Source organism: Talpa europaea (assembly GCF_964194135.1).
Source record: "Talpa europaea genome assembly, chromosome: 11".
Taxonomy (NCBI): domain Eukaryota; kingdom Metazoa; phylum Chordata; class Mammalia; order Eulipotyphla; family Talpidae; genus Talpa; species Talpa europaea.
The window spans coordinates 88,780,247-88,801,994 of record NC_140078.1 but is presented as its reverse complement, the minus strand read 5'-3'; the positions used below and the strand labels follow the sequence as shown (position 1 = coordinate 88,801,994).

Below are 21,748 nucleotides of genomic sequence, written 5' to 3'. Positions count from 1 at the left end.
AGAGGGGAGCAGAACAGGCAGACTGACAAAGTACACTGCTGAGGGGAGCAGTGGGTGTGGCAGGAGAGGTCTGCACACCATGTGGGGCCCTTGCTGGCTGCCCGGTGTCCAACCAGCGCTGCAGAGGCTGTGGGCAGCTTTACAGCCCAGCGCTCAACCACTGCGCCACCGGTGGCGTCTACATATTTTCAGAGAAACACAGTGGACTATGGTGGAGGACTGTGGTTGCCTTTGTGGTGGGTGAGATTTGTTAATGCATGCCTAAAGAAGTGGGCTCCTATATTTTGAATCATACACAATGTTGGAAACTAATGTTACCTTAATAAAAAATTATACAAAATGAAAACACTGGAACAAAAAGTATATTCTGAAAAGTTTCAATTTCATCCATACCCCTTCAGCCATTCCTATAAATAACCATAGTGCTTACTGTTCTATTCATTTAAGTAAATCATATCTGAACTTTTTTTGTCTTCACCCATTCTCCTGTCCCCCCATCCACCCCTAATGAAAATATCACCTATCCCAAACTACTGTACGTAATAGAGTCCTAGAGAGAATATTTTAACAGACCATAATTGGAAAGTTTCTGTTGCAAATATAACTAAGTGAAGGGCATGATACATGGATTTCTACAGGTTTCGTTAATGAATCATCCCTAAATTGTTCTCAGGAACATCATAAATGATTTCTTAGAGCTTGATTTATTTTTGCAAATAATTGCAGTAATTTATGAGTGAATTCCACTGTTTATTGTTTCTAAAATAAGTATATGTAAGCAAAAAAGTCACCAGTAAGAAAACTTTCTGTGGAAAGAAATATAAAGTATTGATGGACAGTTATTTTTATTTTTTTTTAGTGTTGATTTCTGAATTTTATTTTATTTTCATTTTTTTCATTTAAATTTTATTTTTATATTCCCCATACAATTACAACCCCCTTATTTTGACCCCAAGCCCTCCTTTCCCTGCCCCCACTCCCCACAGAGTGTCTTTGGTTCATAGTTGTTTGTTGATTTTGATATTTTTAAATATCTAAATTTTGAAGAATGGTATACTAACCCTTAGGGGGAAAAAACAGTCATGCCTATATTTTATCAGAGCTTTATGTTCTGTGTCCTAATATACATAAATGATTAAGATAGAAACAAACTTCCCAAGAATGAACCCACTACTGGGGTACCCATATGACTTCACAATGATGAGCTTGGCAGATTCAGCTCCAGGCAAGAAGAGAACAGCTCTTACTATCATCTAACTTAATGGACGCATTTAGAAAAGGCGAACACATAATAATAATTCAGAATTCCGTAGAAAATTTTTAACTTTGATGCAGAAAATAAAGGGTGGATGATCCAAAGAAATGTTGTTATTGAAATAATCATAAATTAGAAAAGTGGTTATAAATATCTTTTCTTTAATTTTATTTTTTATTTTCGCATAGACTAGAAAATCCTACAAGCTGCCAGAGTGAAGAAAGAAGATGCTTTTACAGAATCTTTAAAAAAATAATTTATAATAAGGAACACTAATAAAACAAAACAAACAAAATATAAAATACTGGCTGGCAATATGTAAACCATGATAAAACAAGAAATTATATATATATATATTTAAATATTTTACACATACCAACACTCACTTTTTATCAACATTAATATGCACCAAAATTTTAAAAAGAAACATGATATATTTGAATATATTAAACAATAAATTAAAGGGAAAATAAAGGTGTGATATATGAGAAATAAGATAGAGCAAATAACTCTCCAAACATAGTGATTATCTTAAAATACTTAATAATGGATTGTTTTGTAAATTTCTAAAAAATGAAATACATAATATAATTAACAGAGAAATTAATACATTCATGACGCAGGTAACTTTTTGGAGATAGACTTCACACAAATTATGAAAAATTACAAGTTAGATTATAAATTAATCTGAAAACAGTTTACAATTTAAATACCATGCAAGGTTTTGTGGAGTTGATTAGGGACACACAAAGAGAGAATTCCTATTCTTTATATATGTCTTAATTGTTTAAATTGCTTATAATGAGCATATATAACATTATCATTTATTTTATTTTATTTTTATTTTTTATTAAAAGATTTTATTTATTTTATGCATTTAAGAACTGGGGAACAGGCCAGAGGTATGGGGGGTGAGATGATTCACCAGACACAGAGTGGGGAACAGAACAGGCAGACTGACTGAAATATACTGCTGAGGGGAGCAGTGGGCAAAACAGGAGAAGTCTGTTGCACCATGTGGGTAATTCCCTGGCTGGCAGAGGATTGAACTCGGTGCTGCAGAGGTTGCAATAGCTTCATAGTGCTATGCTTAAACCCTTGTGCCACCAGGGAGGCCCTATCATTATTATTTTAAAATTTAAATATGGCTGTGATCATAGGATGGCTGTATTGCTATTCACTAAGCAAATAATTTTTTTTTTTTTTTGGTTTTTTTTTTTTTTTTTTTATAAATTTTATTGTTATATTCCCCATACAATTGCAGCCCCCCATTCTGACCCCAATCCCTCCCCTCCCGCCCCCGCCCCCCTAAAAGTGTCTCTGGTTCATAGTTTTTTGTTGATTTTGATTTTCACTTTCTTATAGTTATTCATTTTCCTGGTCCCTTATTTAAGTTTTCTAGATTCCTGCTATGAGTGAGACCATCCGGTATTTTTCTTTTTCTTTTTGGCTTATTTCGCTGAGCATGATCCCTTCCAGCGCCATCCATGTTGCAGCAAATTGCATGTGTTTATCTTTTTTGAATGCAAACTGGTCCAACCACTGTGGAAAGCTGTGTGGAGATTTCTGGACCTACTAAACATAGAGCTTCCATATGACCCAGCAATTCCACTCCTAGGTATTTACCCAAAGGACACAGAAACATCAATTCCAAAGAACACCTGCACCCCTATGTTTATAGCAGCACTGTTTACAATAGCTAAGCTTTGGAAACAACCCAAATGCCCAAAAATAGATGACTGGATCAAGAAGATGTGGTCCATATATACCATGGAATATTACTCACTAAGCAAATAATTTATAGAGTAAAATGCTAAAAAGTGTTACCTCCTTGCCAATTACAGAATTCAATCCCAAGCAAATAGGTTTAGTATGAAGCATAAAACAACATGCCAATGGATCCATTTTATAGCACCCTTTATCAATTTATTATATCACAAATTAGTACATAAATATTAATAATAGCTAAGCAGCTTGCAAACAATACATTGCACTCTAATTTCTTTTCCTATGCTCCATAATGTATCCGAAAAGACTACAAATCCTTTCCTATCATTAACACCTAAGGCAACTTTACACAAATATCCAGGCTTGTGATATCTTTCATCTTTCTCTTTTAATAGCAATAACACTGGGGAGCTTTACCTTCGCTCTCTTTACATAGCTCCACCACTAACCAGAATTCATTACTAATCCTTTATCACTTAAGTGCTTGGTGATTTGTGGCCCCACTCATCGGAGTCAGGCACCTTTGCACATCACTCAGCCCAGGAACTTGAACTATAAACACTTTAGTGTTGGCAGACACAAACATCAACACTTCTTGTTTATTTCTGGTAACAACTGCTTTATTAGGGAATCATCTTGCTGCTGGTTCTTGGTGTTTCTCTTGTCACTCTCCCACGTGAACACCTTTCTGAATCTATGCTCTCACACATAATTTGTGGGAATTGGTAAAAAATAAAAATATGGGGCCCTTTTGTACAAATTATTCAGAATTTCAAGATAGTAGCAGAAGAACATTAAGCTGAGCAGAGGGTCCTTGTGAGAACTGAGCTTTGTGTGATTACACAGGCCACAAGTCCATGAAGCAGGCTTGCTTCTATGCACACTACTTCCAAGATCCAGTAAACTTAATCCATTCATCTATTCAGTGTGTTTGTATTTTCTTTTTCTTTTCTTAAGATTTATCTATTTATGTAGATAAGAGCTGGGGTACAGGTCAGAGGTGTGTGTGGGGGGTGGGTGGGTGAGAGGATGCACCAGAGACGGAGTGGGGAGAACAGGCACATCAACTGAAATACAATGCTGAGGGGAGCAGCAGGCGAGCCAGGAGAGGTCTGCTGCACCAAGTGAGTACCGCCCTGGCCAGGGATCTTACTCCTGCTGCAGTAGCTGTGGACTGCTTCATAGTGCTGACACTTAACCCCTTGCGCCACCAGGGAGGTCCTTATTAATTTTCTATGCCCCAAATGCTATGATAGAAACTGAGCAAAAGAAATAACATTTCTAATTAAGTTACCAAATAACTATTTTTGTTAGTTTCATACTAATTAAATTTAAATGATCAGTTTTCATTGATTTTAAAAACTAAATAAAAAATTCAGAAGCACAATATAAAGATTTCATCTATACTCCTTTCTAAGAAGAATCTTTCACTAATGGATGCTTAGAAAATTCTGTACTGGAGGTAATGATTTTATAATTTGTCATGCAGTACATGATCAAGAATTCCTAAGGTGGTAAGGAATCGCAGCATGACGTCTGGGAATTAAAACCTGGCAAAAGGGTCATAGACAGCAAGAGCACCCCTGAAAGGAGACCTGATGGAGCAGGGACAAAGATGGATGTACGATTGCATGTTCTTTCTCTCACTCTTCCACTCTTGCTGTAGCTTTTGTTCTTGCTCTCATTCTCTCAAGTTGAACCACTTGGGAAACACAAGAAAGAGATAGCTTCTGTGCTCCAGCAGTTTCATCAGCAAGAACAGCTGGATCCTAAATATAGCGAAGGCTCTAAACACAGCAGTTAGCATGATGAAGACTCTCCACATGGGAAGCAACCAGATACGCTAGATGTGGATGCTCCAAATCTCAAAGCTTCCAGAGGAGTCAGGGGCAGCAAATAGAACAATCAGAACCCCACAATACAAATGGAATCCCAGCATTATGATACAAGAAACGTGATCTCAAAATAGAGACTATCAGTATTATTACTAAAGCCTCGGCATCATGGGTTCTCAGTTTAGAAGATTTGAGTTTGAGTTCTGGCAGCCTCCCTGTCTCTTTCCATGACTTTGAGCCTTAATGCTCTAACCTCAGTTTTCTTTTTTCTAAAGATTTATTTATTTATGCATACAAGAACTGGGGTGCAGGCCAGAGGTGCGGGGGTTGAGAGGATTCACCAGAAACAGAGTGGGGAGAAGAACAGGTGGATCTACTGAAATACACTGCTGAGGGGAGCAGCTGGCAAGACAGGAGAGGTCTCCTGCGCCATATGGGTCACCTCCCTGGCTGGGGATCGAACTCGTGCTGCAGTGGCTGTGGATTGCTTTATAGTGCTGAAACTTAACCCCTTGTGCCACCAGGGAGGCCCCTAACCTTGGTTTTCTATAGACATCTGGAAGGATGGGATGCAATAACTGTGGTAACTTTGCCATTTCAATGCAGGTCTACAACAAGCACTCAATCTGAATTGAAGCAGAGAATTCTTATGACAATGCCCAACCAACTGGGAGGGGACAAATACAATGAAAAATGTCTTAAGAATGAGGACAGTTTGGTTCTAATGAAGCATGTGTTGTTTCGTAAACTTGTCTGCACATTGGAATCCCTGAGGCTCTTTGGAAATGACTGAGGACTGTGCCCTTCTCCCTGGAAGCATGATTTAATTAGTCTGTGATGTGGGCTGGGTTTGGAATATTTAAAAAAAGGTGCCTCAGTTGATATTACTATACAGGCGAACCTGGAATCCCTGCTCTAGCCTGTTGTACGAAGTAGTGAAAATTAGGAAATCTCACTAAACCTCAGTTTCCTTATCTAGGACATATGGGGGCAAAGGGAAGTGTTTGGTGAGTGGTGTCAGGTTGGGAGTCAGAACTCACTGAGTGTGGGTGAGGCCTTAGTCACTGACTAGCTCTGCAGTGTTAGTCAACTGAAAATCTCTGTACTTCAGCTTTCTCATCTGTACATAAAACACATGGAAAAATAAGCTTCAGGATGTTATTATGAAAATGCATTTGAAATACTTAAGTACAGTGACTCACATGTGGCTAAGCTTCTAGAGAATGTTAGCTATTATTAGCATCACAAGCATTATTTTTAACTCACGAGCATTTCACACATTGATTATTGAATTGACCACTTTGCTAACCATTTCCATATTGACTTACTGACTCCAACACTGATTTTATATGAAAAAAAAAAAAAGAAAGAACCACTTCAAACCTGACCTGCTCAACTTGGAAAGATTCTACAAACTCCTCTCAGCTGTTCAAAACTTGAGAGAAAACTGACAGCGTTAGGAAACTTTATTATCCTAGACCAGTTTTTTAACCTAGAACAGATACACCCAAAAAGAAAATCAACACAGAAGAAACGGCACATTTGCTGAGACTGGCGAACAAACAGCATACGTTGTGGTAGCATAATTTAGAACTTACTAGAAAAAAAATCTACAGTTCAAGAAAGGAAATATTTATCCTAAGCAAGCTCACTATGCAGAATTATTTTTAAAAAAGAATGAAAGGAATAGAGTATAGAAATTAGAGACCAAAAATGCCAAGGAGATCATTTTTTTTTAAATTACTATTCAACAACACATATTCTCTTATAACTTGTAAAATAATTATCAGGAATAAAAAGTACATATATTCTGAGTCATGGTCACCTTTGTTTTTTTTTTTCTTTTTCATGGGAGGCAGTAATGGATAACACTATTAGGATCAGAGGAGAGGCTAAAATAGAACTGAGGAGTCTACGAGGAGGAAGCAAATCAAGAGAGAATAAAGGATGCATTTGTCTGTACTTCAAAAAATAGTATGATTTTCAGTGTGCCCCTTACAAGTGTTTCCACTCTCACTAAGACCCTTTCTTATTTTTGTCTTCTTTTTCCCAACATTATTCAGTGCGTGGTGTCATGAACCTTTCAATTACCATGGTCAAGTTGAAATAACCATGGTAGAGGCATAGCTGGAAGAGACTATGTAAGATAAAACAAAGAACAAGAGGAACGCATTGGAAGAGGTGGTGACAGCCTGGGCAGGAATCACCTCAACTCTCATTTATGTTTGGTGCCACCAATAAGCTTGGTCTATTTAGAGACCATAGGCTTTAAAGTCAAAGACCAGGACTGATAATGTTATTATATGTGCACGATATATATATATTATCGTGCACTTTTATATTAACATTTGAAAACCCAGCAGCATAGAGCACTAAAAAGGATCACACTGAGAAACTAAATCTGATTTCTCCTTTCAAATTAAAGTTTTACATCAAAACCTATCTTCACTGAGAATAAAATGGAATCATTTTGACAATGTTTCTTCCCTCTGCATATTTAGATAAATTAGAGAGTTGATGCAGGCCAAGGGCAAATGAAGAGGAGTTGATCAAAACAAATAAAAAGACATTCTAAATATAATTTGAGAGCAAAGAAATGCATTTTATATCAAGCTAATGAGTGAGTGAATTTCAACAGAAATTGCTTTATTCTAGCATGGACTCTAATATACTGCAGGTCAATTCATGGGAATCCCATATCGCTAAAAGGTACAATTTATTATAGACAAAGGATGAAAGTAAAAACTTGGACAATTGCCCAGTATCTGGCACAGGATAATACCAGTAATGTTGGGTTCATTAAGACACTCAGCAAATGTTAGGCCCAAGCACTGTTCAGAATTGATAACAAAGGTCAGTTCCTTAGTTCTATGTTTAGATTTTAACAGAGATCTGCAAAATTAACTTATTGACAAATACTAAACACTTAGGTAAAATCAAAGCATGAGACTAGTAGTAACTTACTATAATGGTCAGGAAAAAAAAAACAGAATTAATAATATTAATGCTTAGCAAAAGTGTATATGTTTTGTTCCTCAGTTCTGTAGTCATATGTCCCACTTTGTTTCTCAGTTCTGTAATCATATTTCAAGTATTTATTTTGGTTAGTTTTATCTTTGTTTTGTTTCTTTATAGTCCACATTTGAGTGAAATAATCCAGTATTTATCTTTCTCCTTCAGACTTATTTCACTTTGCATAATCTCCTCCAGATTTATCCATCTTGCCATCACAAATAGTATGATTTCACCCTTTTTTATAGCTGAGTAATATTCCAATGTGTATATATACCAAATCTGAATCCACTTATCTGTCACTGGGCACTTAGTTTGTTTCTATCACTTGGCTATTATAATTAGTGCTGCAATGAACTTAAGAGTGTATATATCCCTTTGAAATAATGTTTTTGTACTCTTTGGGTAAATACCTAGGAGAGGGATTGCCCGATCATTAAGCAATTCTATTTTTAGTAAATTGTGAAATCTCCATGCTGTTTTCCATAGAGGCTGGGCAAGTCTACATTCCCACCAACAGTGCCTTAGGGTTCTGTTCTCTCCATACCCTCACCAACATTTGTCATTTCCAGTTTTTATAATATGGGCAATTCTCATTGGAATCAGGCAGTGAGATATTGCCTTACTGCATTTCCCTGATGATAGGTAGTGATGAGAATTTTTTAAGGATTTATTCATTTATGCATATAAGAACTGGGGTACAGGCCAGAGGTGTGGGGGGTAAGATGATTCACCAGAGAAAGAGTGGGGAACAGAACAGGCAGACTGACTGAAATACACTGTTGAGGGGAGCAGCAAGTGAGTCAGGAGAGGTCTGCTGCGCCATGTGGGTTGCTCCCTGGCCAGGGATCGAACTGGTGCTGCAGAGGCTGCAGATAGCTTCATAGGTTGTGTCTTAACCCCTTGCACCGCCAGGGAGGCCCTGTGATGAGCATTTTTTGATGTGTCTTTTGATCATTTGCATGTCCCCTTTGGAGCAGTGTCTACATAGATCATCTGTCCTTTTGGGGGGATTTTTTTTTTCTTGTTGCTGAGTAGTATAATAAATGCATAAAATGAAATCTTCATAATATTCTCAAAGAGATAGAGATGCTATTATGTCCCCAATTAAGCAGTTAAGTGTACTGAGGCACAGAGAGGTAAACTGCTCAAGATCCCACAGCTGGCAAGTAGTAGAACTGAAGTTTGAATCCAATTCTGAAGTTATTGTTTTTATCCTCTATACCATAACATACCAAGAGGAAATATTCTGACCTGAAATTCAGAGATGGAGTTCTTATCCAAAACATTCAAATTGCCTAGTGTGAGATAGAAAAGTAGAGAATGAACAGTGTGATGAGTTGAAGATAGAAGGTGATAGACCCAGGGAAATCATGAGTAAAAAGAGAATGGAAGCTTTTTAAACGACCTTAAGTTTCACCGAAGTCTTAAGAGGTGCTATCTGTCAGCATTTAGAGTGCATTTTGACAGCTAAAGGCCAACTGAAATCACTTCATAGACTATCACCAGAGAAATCAAGATGATTATACCAGGAAAAAAGTCTATAACACTTCCTTGAACAATTTGTGATCAAGAAGAAATTGAAAACATAAAAAAAAAAATTTTGAGCAGTCTGACTATATTAAATTATACTAGATTATCTTTAATGTTCACTTCAGTACCCAGTATCATATCTAAAAATTAAAAACTATAATCATAAAGATGTAGGGCCATCAATCATCCTGGTTGACCTAGAACTTTCCCCATTTTAACACTAAAAATTCTGCATTCTGGGAAATCCCTTTGTCTTAGGACTAAGTTTTCCCAAGATAGTACCAGAATTAAAAGTGCGGTCTTCTTCCCAGAGAACACTGTGAGTCTTAGGCAACCAGATCTCTGGTCATCTTATTAGGGTAATATACTATATCAACATCCCATCATGATCATGACTTGAATCACAACAAGGGGTGTTTACATGGCTAAAAATTATTAAGACAGGCAATCTTACGGTAGACTATTATGGGTCTGATGTTGTTAACTTCCTGTTTTCACAGACCTAGCAAACAAATTGGTGAGGGAGCAACTGTACTTGGAAGAGAACTGAGGACTTGATGATCAGCCTCTCCACAAGGAGATGGGATACCTCCAGACCACCAGAAAGGGTAGGAATGGTTCCCCTCCCAGACTCTCAGGGATTCCCTGTGCTCCTAGGTATACTATGCTTGGTCAGTACCACTTACTATATGGAACAGAGATACTGGGTAGGTGCTGAGCTCAGATTACTGGGGCTGCTGAAAGATAAATTGCCATCTGGAAAAATACCTACTTCTCCCTTGCCTAGACTCCAGGCCCTTCTCTAGGCTCGTAGCCTACCTCAGACCAGTGGAGTACTACCTCCCTACTTCTAGTCTCCCTAAAAGAACACCTACTATAGGGGTGAGCATGAAGATGACACACCTGAGGTGGTTAGTTTGAATGTCCAAAAGACACCTAGTCCTACCCTACCCAAACTGCCAGGCTTCCCTCAGCAACTAGCCCAATGCAGCTAGGAGAATGAGCTTCTGGGAAAGAACACTGATAGTTGGAAAGGTGGGCAGCTGATGAACCTGGGGCTGTTGAAGGCCAGTTTAGCAGTTCTGCAAAGCACTAGCTCTTCCCTGTCTGGCTTCAGCAGTCATCTGGACAGCCTAATCACCCTGCAATCTGCAACTTCCCCTGGTGCCTGACTACAGTCCAAGTCCAAAGCCCTCTGGCTACTTTGCTTGTGCCTCAGCCTCAAAGGAAGGGCACTGCCAGCAAAACCTGATGAGATAAGAACTAGGCTGCATCTGTATGGTCAGTTGCAGGGCTGGGATTATAGGAGAGCACCATCTGTGTCTGCTTTGACCTGGTGTGACCACAGCCTGACCACAGATCTCTCTCTCAGCTCAAGTGATTGCAGCACTGAGGGGGATTTACGCCCTTGGCAACCAATTACAGCAATTTCCATACTCCTACATCTTCAGCCTTCACGCTGTTGGCTGGGTTCTTGCACCACCCCCTTATGCTGCCTCTTAAACTTGATTCATCTTCACTGGTGATGAGATTTAAACCAATAAAGCAACAAAAAGCACAGACCCAAGATCCACACCCTAGGTCATATCCTGTGACCTGCAATTCTAATCATCAATGTAGGAATGGGAAGGGAATCAATCGACTGCAATTCATGGAAATAACAGAGCATCAAATAAAATGAAGAGGCATAGGAATCCACCCCATTAAGACAAAAGCGAGGGGAAATTAATTCCTAATATAACAGAATTGACCAAACTACCAAAAGACTACAGAAAAGCAATCTTAATAATGATTATGGAAATTAGGAGAACAATTAATGAACAAAGATGAAAGATACTACAAGGTCAGAGCAAATATTAAAAAGCTTCAACAGATGTCACAGAGCTAAAGAATGCAACAGTTGAACTTAAAATACAAGAGAGGTTCACCAGCAGACTTAATGAGACCTAGGAATGAATCAGCAAGACATAAGTAAGGATAGTGGAAATCATCCAAAAAGATCAGCAAAAAAGAATAAAGAATTAATGAAGTGAAGAGAACATAAGAAACTTATAGGACCTCATAGAGAGGAACAGCATCAAGAATTGGGGGGGGGGGAAAGGGGGAGAAACCCTATTTGAAAAAATAATAGCTGAGAACTTTCCCAACCTGAGGAAGAAAACAGACATCCAGGTCCAAGAAGGTCATAGAATTCCAAACAAAAAAACACATGTACCAAAAAAAAATTATAGTTAAAATGGCATAGTAGCTAGAGTAAAGCAATGTGTCACATATAAGGAACCCCCTTATGATTATTAGTGGATTTCTCAGCACAAAATATACAAACCAAAGGGACTGATAGATTTTCTCTGTGACCCAGAAATCCCTCACCTAGATATCTACTCAAAAATACTAATTCAAAGGGATATGTGTTCTCCCACTCTCAGCAGCATTTGCAATAGCAAGCGATAGAAATGACATAAGTGTCCCATGATAAATGAATGGCTAAAGAAGATGCAGCTCACATGCACAATGGAATACTATTGTGCTATAAAAAAGATGAAATCTTGGTATCTGTAACAAGATTTTATCCATGGTAACATGGATAAAACTGGAGGGCATTAAGTAAGTTAGAAGGAAAAAGATAAATACCAGATTATTTCACTCACAATGGAATATAAACAAGCAAAGGAATAGACAATAACAATCCAAAACAAAACTGTAGAACTGTGGCTACAAAAAGGAAGATTAGAATGTGGAAATGTAGATGGGAGTGGGCCTGACAGACAATGGTGGAGGAATAAGGATGCTTTGGTAGCAAATATAGTGTGATAACATACATTTGAAGAGCTGTGAACCTCTAACTCTAAAACATATACTGTATTTTAAACCAAAGTCACCTCCATACGCATAATTCAAAACCTAAGAAAAACAAAATTTTTGACAGAAAGTAACTTAAGGTAAGAAGTCAGCCTGAATACAGTATATTATGAAAATATATATCATCGGTTTAAAACATTATGAAACAAAAGTATATGTCACCTATCAACTAATCTCATATGTGGTATCATGAAATTCTGATTCACACTAATTTTCTTAATAACATATTCTTTTCAAGAATATTGTAATTCAAGAATATCATAAATGATTTCATTCAAGAATAACTCAATAAATATTAAAACTTAAATAGCTTTAAATGTCATAAAAACAACCAACAATAATATATATATATATTAAAGCTGCCCTTTATATTCAAGAGAAAATAAATTTATGTAACAATAAAATTAATATCAATACAGAGGTGTGTCAAATTTATCTTCCATGTATGATAGTATTTCAAGATTTAGATGTCACACTTTTAAACATATGTCCAATAGGAAAATAGATACCACTGAGTTATTTTACATTGTTTCTAAGTTACCCCAAAAATTTGCACATTAAGCCAATGCAACAGATTTATGTCTTGCTGTCTGTGCAAGAAAATCAGTGAACATTGAGCAGTCTACTGCATTTGGTATCAATGAATTGAAGCGGGAATATAAAATGTTCAGGATGAAGTATGTTAAATTGCTTATATCATTTAGCTTGATCTCCATTAAAAACCAACCAGGTTCAAGACAACTGGTGGAGTAGAAGAAATACTAAGGGAACAGATAAAACTTTCTAACCCAGTCCTTACAGGTCCATATGAAGTCATTTACATTATCATGAGATCCATAACTCTACAGTCTTTTCCCTACTGGTCATCCAGCAACAAATTTTAATTTTTTTTTGAGGTAAAGTTGTTTTACATCATTATATTGGTTTTAGAAGATATAGATTCAAACCTCTACAAATGAGTTTTTTCACATTATGCCCACCACCACGTTCCCAATAATTCTCCACTATTCTCCATTGGGCCCCCTCATTCTACACTTCCTCTCTGCCACCCTCCTCTTCTGGTTAAAGATAATTTGGATGTTAAGGAAAGTATTGCACTAAATCTAAGCGTAATCTTTCCATTAAAAACAAGAAGATTTTATTTATCATTTTAATCCAGGTCATGAAAAACATGCACAAAAGCACCATTTTTAATCAAAATTTTCCTTTGTTTTGAAGTGATTATATTTGTGAATCTGTGCTAACAGCAACAATGTTACAAAAACAGAGAAGAGAGAAGTGGCCACACCCCAAACTCCCACCTAATCAAGAAGACTCCTATAAACCAAGCAATGAACTGCAAGTATGTCCAAAATTATGACCACAGTGCTGAAAATTGAAGAGAATTCCAGGATCCAGAAATGATTTGGATCCTGTTAGGAATGTCATGAAATAGAGATATGTAGTTTGCAGGTTGCTTGCTGATGAATCATTAGGGGCAGAGTAAAAGTGAAGAGTCTAGTAAAAAGATAGAAGAGGGAAGCAAAAGTGGAAAGTGAAACATCAAATGTATTTTCCTGATCCTTAGATTAAAATGATAGGCTGCTGGCAAGTGGTAGGGTGCCAAATATGAAGACAAGGACATTCTGGCAATAGTTTCATTTCCATCACTGAGCATTTTACACAACATGCACAACATTCAACAATGTTTAGGAGTTAGAGAAAAATGATTCAGTTAAACAGTAGGAATGAAATAAATTGAGAACCACAAGCAGAAGGGTGCAGATACATGTGGTGAAGGTACTCAGTAGTTTTCAGGAGTAAACAAGAGGTGATGAGACATGGATAATAATCACTTTCCCCCACAGCAGAGCACAGTTAATCAACTAGATGACTTTGTTAAAATATGCTAGTAACTGTGTAAAGGTGATAGCATAGATATCACCAAGTTTTGGTCCACTGAGAAACATGATTGTAATGTATCTTCTATATATGAAATGATCCATTAGGAAAAGCAAGAGAATAACATCAATTGACAAGATATTGGTCCACAGAGAAATTTACAAACCCAAGGGAAAATGGGAAGTAGGAAGCACTGGAAGGAGAAAGATAGAAGGGAAAGCTGTAGTGGCATGAATATCAAAGTATGTGACATATGAAATTGATTTACATCTGAATTTATTGGACACTAAGCAAGAGCAAAGTGCTGAAGGAGAATGTGTAAGGGATAACAAAATGACTAATGTATGTCGAAGAAGAAGTTTTCTTATTGAAATCACATAACACTGAAGAAAGACAAGATGTGTTACAGATGGGCTCCATAAATTATTTGGGGAAAACTTATATATTATTGACTAAATTCATCATTCTTGGGGAAAAAGACCTAGCTTCGAATACTAACTGTCCTGCTTACTGCATGCCCTTGGACTTGCTTCATTTTTCTTGATCTCAGTTTTTATAATCACTAAAACAAGAATAATTGTAGTTGCTTCACAGAGTTATTGAAGCCTGTCAAATTAGATCATACAAATAGAATTGCTAGAATAGAGTCAGGAGCAGAATTCACAATGATAAATATTATTAGTTTTGTTGTTATTATCATTAGCATCATAATATACAGAACAAAGTAAAATTCATTCTACCAAAGCAGAATTTTAAACATATTCTTCATTTACTTTCCTAACAGTAATCAGTCAAAAGTTTGGGGAAACTACTGTTTTGGGGTTCAATTGTAATCATTTTGGATATAACCAAAAAAGGAATATTTAATATATTGGTATTAAGAATTCAGAACTTGGGAATGAATGACTAGCATCATAGATTTCATACTCTAAGGAAAAAACTGTGTATGATTAGCTCTGTAGTTAAACATGTAATTTTCCCCACCACCATACTTTATATGGTCCCTTGTCTCTTTCTTCCTCTCCCTTAACCTCCAAGTCCTTACCATGTTTATTAATATCTACTTGTTTGTGTATTTTCCTTTGTCAAATTGTCCTTTAAATAAATGTCTAGTATTGGTTTTGTCATTGAGTTTCTTTGCAACTCATAATTTCAACAAACTCCCACCATTTTGCTGCATATAGTTGCATTTCATTGTTCTTTACTTCCAAATAGTATTCCATATTGTGGATATACCATATCTTCTTGATCCAGTCATTGATTGATGGGCATTTAGGCTACTTCCATCTCTTAGTTATTGTGAATAGTGCTACAATAAACATCACAGAGCTCATAACTTATTGTAGTGATGGCTTCATGTTTTCTGGATAGATGCCCAACGGTGGGATTGCTGGGTTAGATGGTATTTCCATTTTTACATTTTTAAGCTAAATTCAGACCACTTCCCTTAATGCTGCAACAATTTACATTCCCACCAACAGTGTGATAAGACTCCTCTTTCTGTACATCTCCTCCAGCACTTGTTGGGGGTTATCTTAATATGAGGGAAGGTGCAAAGATCTCTTTTTATTTACGGTGATTTAATATGGAGCGAACACACACACACACACACACACACTCATTGAAATCTTCCAGTAGAAAGACTAATTTAAGGAGAGGAGTTCTTGAGAGACAGAAAGGGGAGATTAAGTTAGAAACAGGAAACAGAATTTGGAATTCCTTTCCATTGTCAAACTGGGAAGACCCTCCTAAAATCTCCTAACCCTCTTTGAATTTCCACACCTTTTCCAGTTACTAAGTATTGAGATTCATAGATATGAGTTCTTCCCATGCCATTTCTTATCCTAAAATCACCCCACAAAGTGGGAACTTCTCTATATGTTTCATCATCATTGCTTATGTGAGGAGAGGTGATATTTAAAGAAAATTTTAAAATACTAAAATAATTCAGATATTTAAAGTTATAATCATTTCTGAAGATTATGCAGAATATCTTGCTTCTATGGTACCCCTCCCATTCTGGTTTCCAGACCTTTCCCCTAAACGAGTGAAGCATGGAGACATGGGGATCTGACCAGACTATGCATATGTGGCTACTTGGTACCCCACCTGCTCCTGAGAAATGAGACTCCAATATCTTTCCCATTAATCAGAGACAGAATCATAACTGAGATCTAAGCAAATTTCTCTATCTCTAAGCCTCAGGTAAAGAGCTAGGGACTGTTCATATCAATTGCCTCCAGGGATGAAAAATAATGAGGGAGGCAATCTGAATGACTGAACATTACTGAACAAGTACTTGTTAGTATAATAATTGTCAGCCTTGGCAGATTCAACTGGGAGGAAAATTGATGATAGTGGCTCAGCACAACTGTTCTAACCAAAATGACAGTGCAGTGGGCAGCAGGGGAGCTGCTAAGTGGAATAAACAAATGGCCACTAAGAGGAAAAAGTCAAAGGAAAATATTATATTCACTTAGGGTTTTGATTCAAAGCACCAATACACACTTTTGCAGACCAGATAAATTTCTCTTATCTAAAACTGCTCACTTTTGCTGAAATTTCATTAATCAAGTTTTCAGGTCTATTATTCTCCACTATATCTCTCACTGTCCCAGAATACTCAATAGAGACATTCTCTAAGAATGACAATGGTTTGACAACCCATTACTATCCTATTTTCATATAAAAAGATACTGTAGATGGGCTAAATTTCCTTTTAAGTAGTTTCCCAACATTTAATCAAAATGAACAATTTCCCCCATGTTTGCTATTTGGGTTGTTTAGAGAACTGCCATTGAAGAAAGGCAATTTTCATCTCGCCTGCCATTCATGTTAATTGACCATCATTTTTTTTATATTTTCATTCAAATAAGCAAATGCAAATACCTTGAGAGTTACTGAATATTACTTGTAATACCTATGAAATTCAACATCTGTTTGTAATTTATTCAAGACAAGTTATATTCCAGCTGTGATGGGTAGAGAGGAGTGACATCTTGTTCACCAGTCAGCGTTATACTCAGAGCCTACTGAAAGAGTCAACAACAGGCACTTCTCTAAATCAAATTGCACTGGGAGAAGTATTTATTGCATGAAATAATTTTAAGGTTATCCCATGAATAACAAAGGAAAAGTTGAAACCAAAAAAAAAAATTTTAAATTGATTTATTGCATAAGATGTAACAAGGTAACTGGCAAATACATGGCCATGTTAGAATGTACCACCCTTGAATAGACAAAGAACGATTACTAAAATTTGTGTTAAATTTCAGATGATAAATATTGAAGGATTTGGATGATAAATCAGCATCCTCTAAACTAATAGTTCATCTGATTTCTCTATGCCACTGAGTAAAGGATCCTGGTATTTGATGAAGTCATTAGATTTGACTTTTCACATAAACTATGCAGTGTTAATATATTCATGTAAACTATGTAGTTTTAATATATTGATTTCCTTATCTAATTCTAAAACTATCAATCTGTTATACATATTATACTGGGTTGTCAGAAAAGTCATGATGCATTTTTGCTTGAAAAACAGAAAAAATATACGATGACTTTTCTGAAAACCCAATATATCTACATAGAAAGTATAAGCTTATCAAAAACTAAATAAAGACCACCTGAAATAGTTAATATTTCTTTATGGCTACCTAGGTTTCTGACCCTAAAAAATTCATTATGTGATACAGATCTCTAGAAAGTAAATTTAAAGCAAAAGGGAGATAAATGAGGTATAAGCTTAGGGGTTCTTTATTACAGACTATGGCAAAGATCACAAGTCGAAATTCCATCCAGGACCAAACAGATGGGAGTGTAACTGGGTAAAATAAGCCCCAGGTAAAACTCAGTTGAGTTTTAGGAACCTTGGCACTTGGAAGGTATATGGCCTCAAATTAGAAAGAAAAGAGAGTTGAAATATTGTTCTGACCTGAAAACAAAACAAAATAAAGTAAATAAACAAAATGCAAGTCTGCTAGTGCAGTTTGACTGTCTAAATTCAAATTCCTCTTCTAGCCTGATAGCTACTGTCATGTCAGTGCTGTGCAAAAAAACACTGCAGGAATCATGGATTAAAATAACTGTCGTTTATTCTCATCTCACAGGTCTGAGGATAGATTGGAATTAGCTGATCTCAGCTGGTTTGGCTGGGTTTGGATCCGGATGGCAGCTTCATTCAAATAAGCTCTATGTAGCTCATGACAGAGCCAGAATGCATGTGCAATGTCTACTCAGAACAAAGGAAATGAGGAGGTAAATGTGTAAGCACACGCATTTCCACTCTCATAATTTGCCAAACCAAGTCTCAAGGCTAAGTCTGAAGTCAAGAAGTTGGAATATACTTTCCCTACATGAAGCTGTGGCAGAGCTAGTGAACTACAGAGAAACACAATATTGAAATCCATAATTTAAACTGATCATTTGCTGTTTGACCCTGGTATGGGATATCTGTGGTTAAAACTCAGGCTCTGGAGACACATAAATCTGGTTTGAAATGATGGTTAGCAATTCACTTACTGTGTAACCTTGGCCAAGTTCATTAAATTCTATCAACTTCAGTTTATTCATTTATAAGATAGAATAGCAATAGTAATAATACCCACCTTTTAGGTTCTAAGCATTAAATGAGATAATTATTTTATAGTGACTAGCACTTATAAAAATGTGTGGTATGTTCAAATAGTAAACATTCAAAGCGTATATGAGACAATACAATTATTCCATTTTGAAATAGAAAAATCAGTATTTTACTTTTATTACATCAACTACTATTGTAATTCTATTTCTTAAAAGCAGAAGCAAATTACTCCGATGCATTTTTAAAGCCCAGTTACCTTTAATGACCCCCCCACACACACACTGTGGCAACAACACCATATTGGCAGAGAATAAGATCAGCTGAATTAAAGAATAGTTACAAAAATCCTTGCAATTTGTGGTTTCATTCTTTACAGCCTGACATTTAGGCCATGATCTTGTTTATCCCATTCAAACAGGATAATTGAAATTGACAGAAAGGGAAAGAGGGAAGGAGGGAGGGAGATCAAGTCAAGATAATTCCAGAGGATCCTGTGGGATCTTTTAGCCAACAAGCTTCACAAGTTGGCTGAGGGCAGGGAGAAATTTATGCTGGTTAAAAGAGTGGTGATTTCTTAAAACATATGTAATTCATGCTTTGATAAATTAGCTTTTTGGTACCATACCACCCAATTTCTTGTTGGACAAAAGAAACTGTATTAGTCAGAACACTTTTCACCTCAAATAAAAGAGATGAGACTTGGTTCAGCTTAACTGAAGGATACAAAGGGGAAGAGAATTTGATATGAGCTCATTCCCACAAGCTGCTCGCCATTATCCACAGCTGCCTGGACCCAGGACGCCAGAACTCGAGCCAGGATGACTGCACTCCTGAACTCCACTGTGTAAAGAGGACTTGACAAGGAGAATTTGCCCATTTTGGCTCTTCCTAGTTCTCATGCGACTCTGGCCCCCTCATGCCATTGAGTGAGACTGTGGTTTCACCACCAGCTGATCAGAGGGCATGAGCTGCAGGGAGTTATTGGTAGGGGCACACAAATGAGTTGTCAAAGAACAGTTGAGCACTATGAACTGACAGGAGATTTTTGATATTTAAATAATTTAGTGAGGTCTAAAATAAATTTAGTTTCTCCATCACACATTTTCTTCATTTTAGATATTTCATTTTCTTCGATTGCACATCTAGACTACATCAAATTTTATGATGTGTTAACTAAACATTTCAAAGTCAGCCTGATATTTTAACCTTAACATAATTTCCTTTACATGTTTGGTTAAGGTTCTGTGGGTTGCCTGGGACAGAAAAGATTGGCATTCAGGTGAACCACTACTCACCCACCATGGCATGAAGCCTGATTTCCACCCTTAAAGCTCACCTTTTCCTCTGAACATGAAGTGCAGGTATACTTATTGACCAAGAGTGCAACTGAACTCACAGAAGTGTTATTTCAATCACTCCTAAACTTCCTACTAGCTCTGGATTCAGGAGAAGGAAAGGGTCATCACTGGTGTGACACCTTGTTTTGGTGACAGTTAAGCTGCTGACCTGGCTCAGGAACTCTCCTACCAGGAGTTATGTCTTCTCAGTCGGCACTAGGTGACCACTGGAGTAACTGTTCTCTGTCAGTATTGAGGGTTAATAAGAAAACAAAATGTCTCATTTCAATGACAGATGTGTGTGTGTGTGTGTGTGTGTGTGTGTGTGTGAGAGAGAGAGAGAGAGAGAGAGAGAGAGAGAGAGAGAGAGAGAGAAAGGGGGAAGGGGAAGGAAGAAGGGAGAGAGAGAGGGAGAGGGAGACAGACCAACAGAGAATCTGTGTGTGTTTGGGGGACAGGAGTGTTTGGAGTGAGGAAGAACCAGCAGATTAGGGTTATTCACTTTTCTGAAATTCACCAACCTTGTGTTTGGCTCTGGGAATATTTTCTTCTACAAAACAATGCACTTAGGTAGGCTAAGTATGATTAGATGGATGGATCACAGCCTACCTGTTTTTGTTTTTGTTTTTTTTTTATTGTTGTTTGTTTTGGTTCTTTTTTGGCAAAGATAGGGGATTCCTTAAAGATAGGGATGGTAGGAAGACAAGCATCTGATCATTTCTCAGAGGTTTTCTCAAGCTGATTCACTTTAGGGATGTGTGTGGACAGAAGAAAATCTGAAATTGTATAACCTTATTACCATCAGTTACTTGGAATGTCTCTAGATAATCTAATGGGTATGTGAATTCCATTTTGAAGATCAAATGTAATTTCTGAAGGTCAGGGATTGCATCAATTGTATATATCCTTAGACCTAAGCACCCATAATAGGTGCTCAATAAATATTTATTGAAAAATTAGTAGCAGTGAATAAATGAAAATTGAATTTCTATCAACAATCAATATGTACTATACTTGCCTTAATTAAGTAAATGTAGTGATATTAATGAAGGGACTAGGGTAGCCAAACCTTTTCCTTGAGGAAAAATTAAACCATTACTTGGTCAATAAGCTTTAATTTTGCAAATTATATATCCCCTTTGGAAAATGAAAATGCAAATTAATATACTAAATGGTCTAGAAAACTGTGGAATTTTTCTGTTGAACTTTGTTCTTATTTCCAAGACATTTGATCAAGAATTCATTTTAGTTATCATCTCAAAATGTTTAACACACATGGAAACTAGTTATTTTAGATTATGAGGAAATAAGTTTGGATAGCTAAAATTAAAGATAGATAAATAACATGACATAGAAAATGATTGTTATGCTAGCAACACCCATTTAGAAACTACTAGTAAAGTTTCTAAGATAAGATATTCACATGAGAGTTTTTACAAAAACAGTGACTATTAATTTTTAAAAGAAGAGTTTTTAGCTCCAGTTCTAATTGCCTCATAATTCAATTACCAGATGGAGACTATTTTGGCTGTGATGGGAAAGTATAAAAAATGATATCAAGAGAAACTGTAAATGATAAAACAGTTAATTTCATATGAAATTGAAATTAAGTAATGACGTCTTCACTAAATACCACTTATATAAATGTATAACGAACTATAATCACGGGTATTTAAAAGCTTTGTTGATTTCCTTATTCTCTGGGGGCAGTATTAATGTGGCT

General features: G+C 36.6%; 1 protein-coding gene across 1 annotated transcript in view; it reads right to left on the bottom strand.

Moving 5' to 3' along the window:
- The window catches only part of ZNF385D (zinc finger protein 385D), a gene marked incomplete at its 5' end in the record, with an annotated part of 694,301 nt that overhangs the window by 484,777 nt on the left and 187,776 nt on the right, over window positions 1-21,748 (bottom strand). The window lies entirely within an intron of this gene.